We start from the raw sequence: 11112 nt of genomic DNA on the forward strand, positions 1-11112 counted from the left end.
CTAAGATTGATAATAAGTGTACAATTTCACTGTCCTCAAGTATGCTGTAATGTATTTACTGTAAAGAGGGATGCATGACTGAAGAAATGTAGTGCACTTAATGCTGTTACGTCTACTACATGTGTTTTCAATTAATCTTTCAAATGAACACCTTCACGTTTTTAATATGCACATTTCTGTTACTGTATATTAACTGTAACAACCTACTCTAATACTGGAATTTTTTATATATTTAGATTATAACTTTTTTAGGATTGGCTTATAAGAATATTTGGTAACACTTTACAATAAGGTTGATTAGTTAACATTAGCTAATGTATTAACTAACTTGAACAAACCATGAACAATACATTTGTTACAGTATTTATTCATCTTTGTTAATGTTACTTAATAAAAAGTTAAGCTTTAATTGTTTGTTCATGTTAGTTCAGACTTCAGAGTGCATTAACTAATGTTAACAAGATTTTAATAAAGTATTAGTAATTGTTGAAATTAACATTAACAAAGATTAATAAATGCTGTATAAGTGCAGTTCATTATTAGTTCATGTTAACTCATGTAGCTAACTAATGTTAACTAATGAACCTTATTGTAAAGTGTTACCATATTTATATAACAACAGTTAGGCTATATATTTGTCAGCATGGCACATTCAAGTCCACAATGACACTAGACTAAAATTATATGGGTTTAAATTAAATTTAATGTAGACTAAAATCTCATGGCATTTAGTTGAATAAAATTAGACTAAAACTAAATGAATTCAGATGACAAAAATAACTAAAACTAAATTAAATTTTAGTCAAAAGACTATGCCTATGTTTAATCTGTGTTTGTTCTGCCAGGTCAAAATTTTGAGGTGTTAGATTTCTTTTCTATATTAGGAAATAAAACCTCATAAATAAACTTTCTTGTTTTTCACTGACCTACAATGTCTCTTTGTGTTGAGGACTAGTGCATCTTTGAGCCAACATTCAGTACGAGTAAAAATACTTAAGTACTTTTAAATTGGGTTACTTTAATACTTTTACTCAAGTTGTATTTAAATTGGTGACTTGTAACTTGTAGTGGAGTAATTTTTACAGTAAGGAATCTGTACTTTTACTCAATTAAACTGCTATAACAATGTTTAACAATTTTTACTTCTAGACACTTCTGTGAAAAATCCTAAAGTGTCTTCTTTAAAACAAGACCAAGATTAGGCATCTAGACTAAAAAATGCCAGTGTTATATTAATTTGTGTCAGGGTTTGGGACGGGAGACAAGAGAACCCAAGCGCAGACGATATCGGGGAGTGAACATTTAACATTTATTAACATGAAAACTGAAAACAAAAAGCCCACGAGGGGGCAACACAACTTAAACATGAATTAACAATACTGACTAGACATAAACACTCTGATGAAACATTAAACTGAATAAACATGAAAGACTGCATAACAAGACATGATTTCAACACAATGATCCAGCACTCGACAAAGAGACAAGAGGAGATTACATAGGGGAAACTAAACAAGATAACGAGGGCAACACAGGTGAGAGGGATGAACTGATAATGAATAATTAACAGGGAGAACAAGGGGGCGGGGACAAGACGAGACACCAGAGGCACATGCCACAATAAACAAGGCATGGCCTCCACATTAAACAAGAGACTGTCAGAACTCTGCCATCACAACAAAACATAAATATAAAACCAAACTCTTGTGGCAGAGTCCTGACAATTTGAAGGCGTACATTGCATTTTGACCCCCCCCCCCCCACTCAAAAGGGATTTGCACCACAAAATGGGTTAAGTCTTTCTCTACGTGACTCTTTCAATCACAAAAAGTTAAACTGACCCAACATCATGCTTGTCCAAAGAGCTGCATGAGGCAAGAAGTAGGCAGCCAACGAGGAGATGAATGTTTCGCTGAAGTACACGTTAGTGTTCCCTTTTTTGTCAAGGGGTGCAGTGTCTATGACCTTAATGAAATGTCGATGAAAAGGTGTTTGACTGAAGGTGTCCTAAAACATTAAGTTTTTTTCATTATGTTTACATGAGGTTAGCAAAAGATGTGATTTCAAAACATTTTTATGTGTTTATTGTGTACCTCAAGGTCCTCAGGAACAATGCTGCTGTCATCAACAGCTGATTCCCCAATAGTGGTCAACATAGCCTAAAGGTTGTTGAAGTGCTTCTCAACATTTTCAGATCTGCATGGGCTTGAGAATATGACAGTGCAGCTGAGGAGCATTTCATCAAACTCAACAATGGAATTTGCCAGGACGACTGAAGTCTTCAGCAGTGCCTTTCCCTGTCAATATTTGATAGTAGCTTTGGAGTAAGGCATTGAGGTTGGTTTGGCAAAAAAAAGTGAGATGGCCTGCATGAGGACCACGGATCCATCGCAAATTATCATGATTGGAGTTATGTTTTTGTGTCTGTATAGCTTTGCATGATTAGTCTGGAAAGAACTAAGAAAATATAGAACAGATGAGGTGGTGTGGTCACAGGTCACATATGTAGCTGCTGGAAAAGGAGATGAACCTTTATTAGGGTTTCTGACCACCAGTTCATATACATAAAAAGGACCTGTGCTGTTTTTACTCTTCTTCAAAATGCTTCCTGTTGCATCAAGATAGACTATGTCGTCTTTGCAACTTTGGTGGAATATGTCAATGCTCTTTTTCGACCAAAGTATCATACCATTAGGATGAAGTATCACTTTCTGGATAATCTCATCTGGTTCATCTCCTTTTTCTTCTATCATCATCTGGAGACTAAGAGTTTCATTTTTATGTTTCCTGCCCTTTACTCTGTTTCCAGGAAATGGATTTGAGAACAACTGGTGTTGGTGCCTCATCTCGACAGCCAGACTCTACCACCGATTCCTTTCTTGAGATAGAGTGCCCTTGGTAGTGTTGATTGCAACTCTTGATGTATTTCCTTTTGAGCATCAGCTCTTACAGTTTTCACCCTTTCATTTTTGTATGCCTATTTAGTTGATATCTATTTGGGGATGTATTTGGTACACCCAAACCTATGCAGATGTAGTGAAGTGGTGTTAAGCCCAAGTTGCTCATTGGTTGGTTTCGTTTAAATGTTTGAATCAGGGCATGTTTCCCAAGGTGTACAAGTTAGTGGTTATTCATTGGCTGGTTTCATGTAAGTCTGTGAACCAATCAGAGCCTGTTTTACAGGGCATAAAATTGCTAGTGGTGTAGATCTTGGGAAGCGTCATTAATTTATCACCCTCTCCATGAAAGTAATATTTTGTCATGCAAATATTAAATAATAAAACAATTAAACAACCTGAAAATCACCACAGTGGCACTGTGGGAGGGGAAAAACAAGAATGTGGTGGAGTTTGCAGAAAACACTTTGATTTTCTTGTTTTAATTTGTCTGCGTGAGGTTCATATGCTAATATTAAACTTGATTAAAAGTATTGACAAAGATCCGTGTGAAATATGTATAGATAGTGTTTTCAACCATTTACTCTAATTTTCCAAGAACAATAACTGCATTTCTTGAGATGCTTTTCTGTTTCTCATACTCACAAAAAAGAGCGAATGTTATAATCCAGTCCCCTATCTGTTCGTACAGCGCCGCATGATGTCGCGCACGGTTTTTACAGTAAAAAGCTGTGCAACGCAATTTAAAGCGGAGATGGCGTGACCATGCTTTTCAAAAGCGCAGATGGCGTGACTGCAGTATCTTTTCAGATAAAAGCAAACTGTGCATTTGTGTTATAGTCACTATAATTACATTTTGAAAACCGTGTGTGTATAATATAGAATATATACTCTTTGTACAAACAATATCTCTGTGAACTTGAATACATTTTTAAATAAAATCTATTTGAATAGATTAAAATCTAATTCAATTCTTTTATCATCAGTTAATATATCAGCACTCTCCACATAAAATTAACCATTTTTGATAGAACACGTTATATCAAAATGAAAGGTATTTTACAAAATATAAGGTAGCCTAATGGGTGATCCAATGTGTGTATTTTTAACAAATCTTTTAAAAGCGTTTTCTCTGTTAACAATTTTCGCAAATTTCCTGCCAAATGTATTGCATTTTGTGATTTGGCTAAAAAGATTAAGTTCTCATTTTAACCAATATACTCGTTTTATAGAGGGTGAGTGGGTATAACAAGGTACCACCATTTTTGTTGTGCCCAAAACTGTTAAAGGCGCTCTAAGCAAATCTGCGAGACGTCAGTTTTTGTTGATGTTTGAATTGTTTTCAAACAGACGGAGCGTAGCTACCCCCTACCTTTCGTGCTTTCATGAACGCGCCTATCCCCCACCCCAAATCCTTCTTGTCGTTTATTGGCTGGAACACTTTGTTATGGTTTCTGTTTGTGGGTTTGGCCACTGTGTTTATATTGAAGTTTGTGGAGCCTGGACTGTCTACAGAGATCACGTTTTTTACAGTTTGATCAGCGGACAGGCAGCAAGCAGATAGTGAGGAGATGTTTGCTGTATGTATAAAAAAAGTTATGGTCTGAAACACGTGAATTCACTTAGAGCACCTTTAATACTCCTGCAAATTGATATGTGTTGCCTATAAATATAATGATGCAATAATTAGTATTTAGTTATTACAATAAGAGGTCAACAATACTTATGTACTATTATATGCATAGTGCCAAAATGTCACACTATTTACAATTCGTTTTTTAATCAAACATTTATTTTTGTGAATGAACTGCAGTTTGCAATAACAATCAGAGACATGACAGTAAAATCAAATAAATCAGGAGTCAGAAATATTGGTCCAGAAAGGTCACAATGACTGTAGTGCAACTGAATGGTAGTGCAAATAAACATTTAGAAATTAGACATTTTTAACTGTATTTCTTAAATGTATAAACACTAAAAATACAGAAATAAAATGGTATATAATAAACATCAATTGGTGTGAACAAGAACTGGCAGAGCTGTAGAGCAAATAAGTCACAATTATAGAAGTTTACAAATTAAAGAAAAAGCAGCCAATAAGACCCCAGATTAAATATGAACTCCTCCTATACGCTTTAAAATTCGTACTAAATTAAATATTTTAGAAGCTCCTTGAAAAAATGACATGCGTATGGTTTTGCAATTTCTAGGCAAAGGGTGACTGCCCTTCAGATGATAAAAAAATAACAGAGTTTTGATTTATTTTGAATGCTTTAAGTCACCAACATAATTCTCACAGTTACTTTTGTGTTATGACATAGTTTGGATGAGTTCATTATTATTCTGTAATTTGAAAAAAAATATAAATAAAGAACGAGTGAGTGTGTCCAAAATTTTGACCAGCAGTGTATATTTTTCAAACACATAAATGCAATTTCAACACTGACCTTCTGAGTCCAGCTTTGATTTCTGAGTCAGGTTCTCATTGTGATGCATGTTGGCCAAGTTTGTTCTCTGCTTCATACTCTGGTAGGAAAAGCACTGTCTCTTTGGTAGGAAAAGCACTGTCTCTTTGGTAGGAAAAGCACTGTCTCTTTGGTAGGAAAAGCACTGTCTCTTTGGTAGGAAAAGCACTGTCTCTTTGGTAGGAAAAGCACTGTCTCTTTGGAACATATTTCAAGAGGGAACTGTGGAATACTTCCAAGCAGTGTTGTTTTCGTCAACGATGATAATAACGAAATGATTTCGTTGACACACCTTTTTTTATGACGTTAACGCGACAATGACTAGCTAAAAAGCCTCTAAGGTGACGAAAACATTAGACGTTTTCGAGTTTTCGTTGACGAGACGGAACAAAGATGATTATAAGTCTGACGTTCACAATGCATGTCATTTAATGTTATTTTGCGTGAAATCTGTCTGTTTTTAGCTAAAAAAGTATCAGCAATGCTGCTGCTTTCCTATCCTTGTTTCCGGTACGCCCACCTCTCGGCTGCCGCCATGCCACGCACCAGGGGCCTCATTTATCAACAGTGTGTAGAAAATGTTCTTTATTTTTACCTATTAATGAAATTTAGTATGTGCGTAAGTACAAAAAAACGGGATTTATCAAACGTGCGCACGGGGTTCGTACGCACATCAGTAAGTTATCCCACTTGTTCTTAAGCACCATGCTCGTGGACGTTCATAGTTATTTGCATTCCGAAACGCCTCAAATGAACCATATATGGTGACAACACCTCCCGTTATAAGTCATGTGGTTGTGCTTTTTCCCTTACTGCAATAATGGCAAAGAGAGCGTAAAAGAGGAACTTCACAGACACAGAAATTTAGTTACTGGTGGATGAGGTTAAATCCTAATAACACATCCTGTTTGGTTCACTTAGTGCGGGAGGAATGACTAACAAAAGAAAACAAATCTGCATGGGAACATGTTACCAGGCAGTGAGTTTAATTCCGTTGGGTAAGAGAAATAAAAAAATGTTTTGACATGAAATTATCAGCCAAAAAAAAAAAACGCGTCACAGCACACCAACGTGTAATCAGTGCAACTGTAGGAGGACAGACAATGATAGAACTTTCATTGGACAGCTGCATAACCAGCATCATCGGCGCAATCTTTGGAAATGCGCTCCCGGCGGAATGGATGATTTGCCAAGTCTTCCAATAATGCAAGATAAGCCATTGCACTGTCAAGCATTTGACGGAGCTTTCTTATATAGGGTTAGACACTTATTTCATGTATTAACTTCAACACTGATTTGCAGTTACTTTATTAACAGTAATCATTTTTAACACCTGGGGGTGGATAATAAATAGACAAAGTGTTCTTTTAATGCTGGGGATGGACGGTCCTGTGTAGTATTGCTATTCTACCACTAGATGCTCTGCGTATGCATACTCTGAGGTGTGCGTATATTTACACACATTTCTAAGTATAAGTGCAATTTGATTGAATTCCACACTTTGCGTAAAACTGTTCCTACCACACTTTACGCACACTTCTGTTCGTACACACGCTTGATAAATGAGGCCCCAGATTTCACACAACAACAACGCACCTGCGGCTGTGATGAGCTCGAAGGACCGTGGCTGTGACGCCAATAAACAGAAACTACGAGATGATTTATGGACACACATTCAGTATAATCCATCAGAAAGAAAAACGGAATGCATATTGGGAGACGACGGTTAATGTGGCCACAAACTAGGTGGGAAGAATACCACCAACCTCAAGCGGCACCTGAAGACTCATCACGCTAATATTTTTTTTAAAGGTAACTAACAAGTCAAGCAGTTAACATATCATATACATTCAATTTTAGTAGACAATCGGCTTGTGACTGTAAACGGGTTGCTTTAAAGAAAGCGATGAAAATGTGAATCCATGTGCAAAAGGTGTTTATTAAGTAAAATCCCAAAAAAAAGGGCCAGCAAACAAATCCAGAGGGTAAATCCAAAATCAGAATCCAAAGACAGGCACAATATCAGGGCAGGCGGCAATACAGGCAAAATCCAGATAAACAGGCTCAGGTCAGACACAGGAACAGATAACAGGTACAAAAACAGATTAACAGATAACAGGCAGATAATAACAGGATGTGGCGATGTAATAATCAGCAGGGAACAGGTGTACAGGAAGTGGTATAAATACAAAACAGACAGGAAGTGTGAACTGTGACATGGCATGATGTATTTCAAAATAAAAGCCAGAATAGAACAGGATGTCAAAATAAAAGTCCAAAATGCAAAAATACACAGAATACATGAAAAATACAGAACAAAACCTTACAGAATCCCCCCTCTAAAGGGCGACTCCCGGAGCCCAACATTCAAATAATAAAGTCTAAATAAAGGGTGGGCGGGCAGGCCAGGACCTCTTGGCAAGGCAGGGCAGTTCATAAGAGGTCCTGGGTCATAAGGCCAGGATGGTCCAGGGTCGTGGGGCCGGCGTGGTCCCGGGTCGTGGGGCCGGCGTGGGCCCGGGTCGTGGGGCCGGCGTGGGCCCGGGTCGTGGGGCCGGCGTGGGCCCGGGTCGTGGGGCCGGCGTGGGCCCGGGTCGTGGGGCCGGCGTGGGCCCGGGTCGTGGGGCCGGCGTGGTCCCGGGTCGTGGGGCCGGCGTGGGCCCGGGTCGTGGGGCCGGCGTGGGCCCGGGTCGTGGGGCCCGGGTCGTGGGGCAGGCTAGGAGCAGGATTATTGAACAGACATGGAGCTTGATCATTGGGCAGACCTGGAGCTTGAGCATTGGGTAGGAACAGCCCTGGAACACAAGGAGAGGAAGGATCAGAGTCCACTTCGGTCTCCGCCTCGGTGTCCTCTGCCTCCTTCCTGTGTCCGGGTACTACCCCCCCAAAAAAACTTGAAAAAGCTTCCAAAGCCCAGGGTGGCGATGTCCCAGGTGGTGGACCAGACAAATCAGATGAGTTAGACGGGACAGATGAGTCGGGCAGATCAGATGAGTCAGGCAGATCATATGAGTCGGGCAGATCATATGAGTCCGATGGTTCAGATGCAGGGCCTTGAGGAACCTCGGGAACAACAAAGCAGAAGGCAGACCAGACGCACCACAGGGCTATTGCAAATTCAGGTAGTATATAGTCAAGACGACATACCTTTGTGGTAGTCGGTTCAGGCATGACGGCCATCTTGATGGCAGGTGCAGGGTGAATACTAGCCCTCATAAGTGCAGGTGTGGTAGTGATGATAGCCCTCTGAAGTTCAGGTGCAGGGATGATGGTAGCTCTCTCGAAAACAGGTGTGGGTGCAGAAACAGGCAGGATGGCGGCCATTTTGGGAACAGGCAGGGTGGCGGCCATTTTAGGGACAGGCAGGATGGCGGCCATTTTGGGAGCAAGCATGGTGGCGGCCATTTTAGGAACAGGCTTGGACAAAACAGGCATGACATGGCGTGGCGTGTTGTGAATAGCCTCTGGTTTGCTATCCACAACACCCACAGTGAATGGAGAGCCACATAACAATAGAGCAAAGTCAATATAACTCTCCAGGGACCAGGCAGACATATCATGGGGCATACATAAACGTAAATGTTCATCAAGAGCATTGTAAAAAAACGGTTTCAACGTGTCTTCATCAAAATGTACCTGATTCGATAGTTCCAGAAAGTCACTCACGTAATCCTCGATGGCACGGTGGTTTTGGCGGAGTTCAAGCAGGGCAAAAACTGGTTTCATGTTGCTGGTGGGAAGTTACTAACCTTCGCTGGATCCGGGTTATGGCTGATTATTCTGTAAACGGGTTGCTTTAATGAAAGCAATGAAAATGTGAATCCATGTGCAAAAGGTGTTTATTGAGTAAAATCCCAAAAAAAAGGCCCAGCAAACAAATCCAGAGGGTAAATCCAAAATCAGAATCCAAAGACAGGCACAATATCAGGGCAGGCGGCAATACAGGCAAAATCCAAATAAACAGGCTCAGGTCAGACACAGGAACAGATAACAGGTACAAAAACAGATTAACAGATAACAGGGAGATAATAACAGGATGTGGCGATGTAATAATCAGCAGGGAACAGGTGTACAGGAAGTAGTATAAATACAAAACAGACAGGAAGTGTGAACTGTGACATGGCATGATGTATTTCAAAATAAAAGCCAGAACAGAACAGGATGTCAAAATAAAAGTCCAAAATGCAAAAATACACAGAATACATGAAAAATACAGAACAAAACCTTACAGTGACACATTTCATGGTATGCTTATGGTTTTACATGTATCTACTTGTCAAACCTAAGCCCATTTCCAATACTTTTTGTGGTGTATTTTAAATAACAAGGCAAGGCACGCGTTTCTCAACTTTATAAGCGAGGTCTAAGACAGGGGTGCCCAACCCTGTTCCTGGAGGGCTACCGTCCTGCAGATTTTAGCTCCAACCCCAATCAAACACAGCTGAAGCAGCCAATCAAGGTGTTCAGGTTTGCTTGGTAATTACAGACAGGTGGTTGGAGCTGGGTTGGAACTGAAGTCTGCAGGACGGTAGCCCTCCAGGAGCAGGGTTGGGCACCCCTGGTCTAAGAGTAACACACAAACTCAACATGAGGGTATATTGTGACATGCGCAGAAGGCACACCGACTAAAACAACGGCAAGCCCTCAGGGACAACCTTAATGCACATTTTAATAGTATTAAATACACCACACTTTTTAACCTAAACTAATTTGTTAAAGACTACATTTTTTAATAAAATTGACTTAAACTTGTCTAAAACCTTTTTGCGTTTTCATTGACTTAAACTTGACTAAAACCTTTTTTGTGTTTTCGTTGACTAAAACTATCAAGTTTATAAGTGACTAAAACTAAAAAGCTTTTTCGTCCAAAAGTAATTAGTAAAATTAGTAAAAAAATTGTAAAATTTTGCTCTTTGAGGGCTCTGAGCATTGAACTTGATCTTGTGCCTTAGCTGCTCCATCGCTGAAGTGTTTATTAGGTGCGGCAGGCATGCAGGAACCGATCCTTTCGTCTTCATCATTCGCATCTATAAATATAATTTAAAAGTAAGTTCCACATTATCAAACCAACAATGGTTAGAGCAAACATATGTGAAAAAGAAATGCAGCTAACACACTTTTGTGGGACGATGTTGGTGACTCCACTTGGTCGGCAATCGAATAGTCATCGAATGGGTTGCACAATGGGGTTATCTGTTGCGGAATCATCTGGATAATTTTTTGTGACAGTTTATCTATTTCTCCAGTAGGAGGACCTCCACCAGTGAGAAATTTGTCCCTTCTCTCCTGTGCTGCGTCTTTTATTGCTTTCGCTTTGAGGTTTTTCCTGCAGGCTTTCAGATTATTTACATTGCGCTTGCCCTTAATCCCCCACAGAAGCATTAAAGTCAGTGGCAAGCTCGACCCAGGCATCTTCTTTCTTTTTAATTGTCATGTTATCTGTTCTTTTGTCTTCGTTACATATTGCTCCATTAATTGATAATACATTTTTTTCATGGCTTGTAAAATTTTAACTTCTAATATGCTGCACCATTTTATCAGCCTGTGTGTGTAATGCCAATGATCTGAAAGCGGTTACTAACGGTAATTTTTTAAATTTTATTTAAACTTCCATCACTTGCACGAGCCCTTTTCAACAAACCCTAGATTAGCTCTAAACTCTGCTTAATTTAATCCTTGTTTGTGCAACCTACCCTAAGACTAAAACTTAAAGGGCTGCCAAAAACAACTGTTAACAAATAAAAGCCTTA

This window comes from Misgurnus anguillicaudatus, chromosome 5 (genome assembly GCF_027580225.2).
Source record: "Misgurnus anguillicaudatus chromosome 5, ASM2758022v2, whole genome shotgun sequence".
Lineage (NCBI taxonomy): Eukaryota > Metazoa > Chordata > Actinopteri > Cypriniformes > Cobitidae > Misgurnus > Misgurnus anguillicaudatus.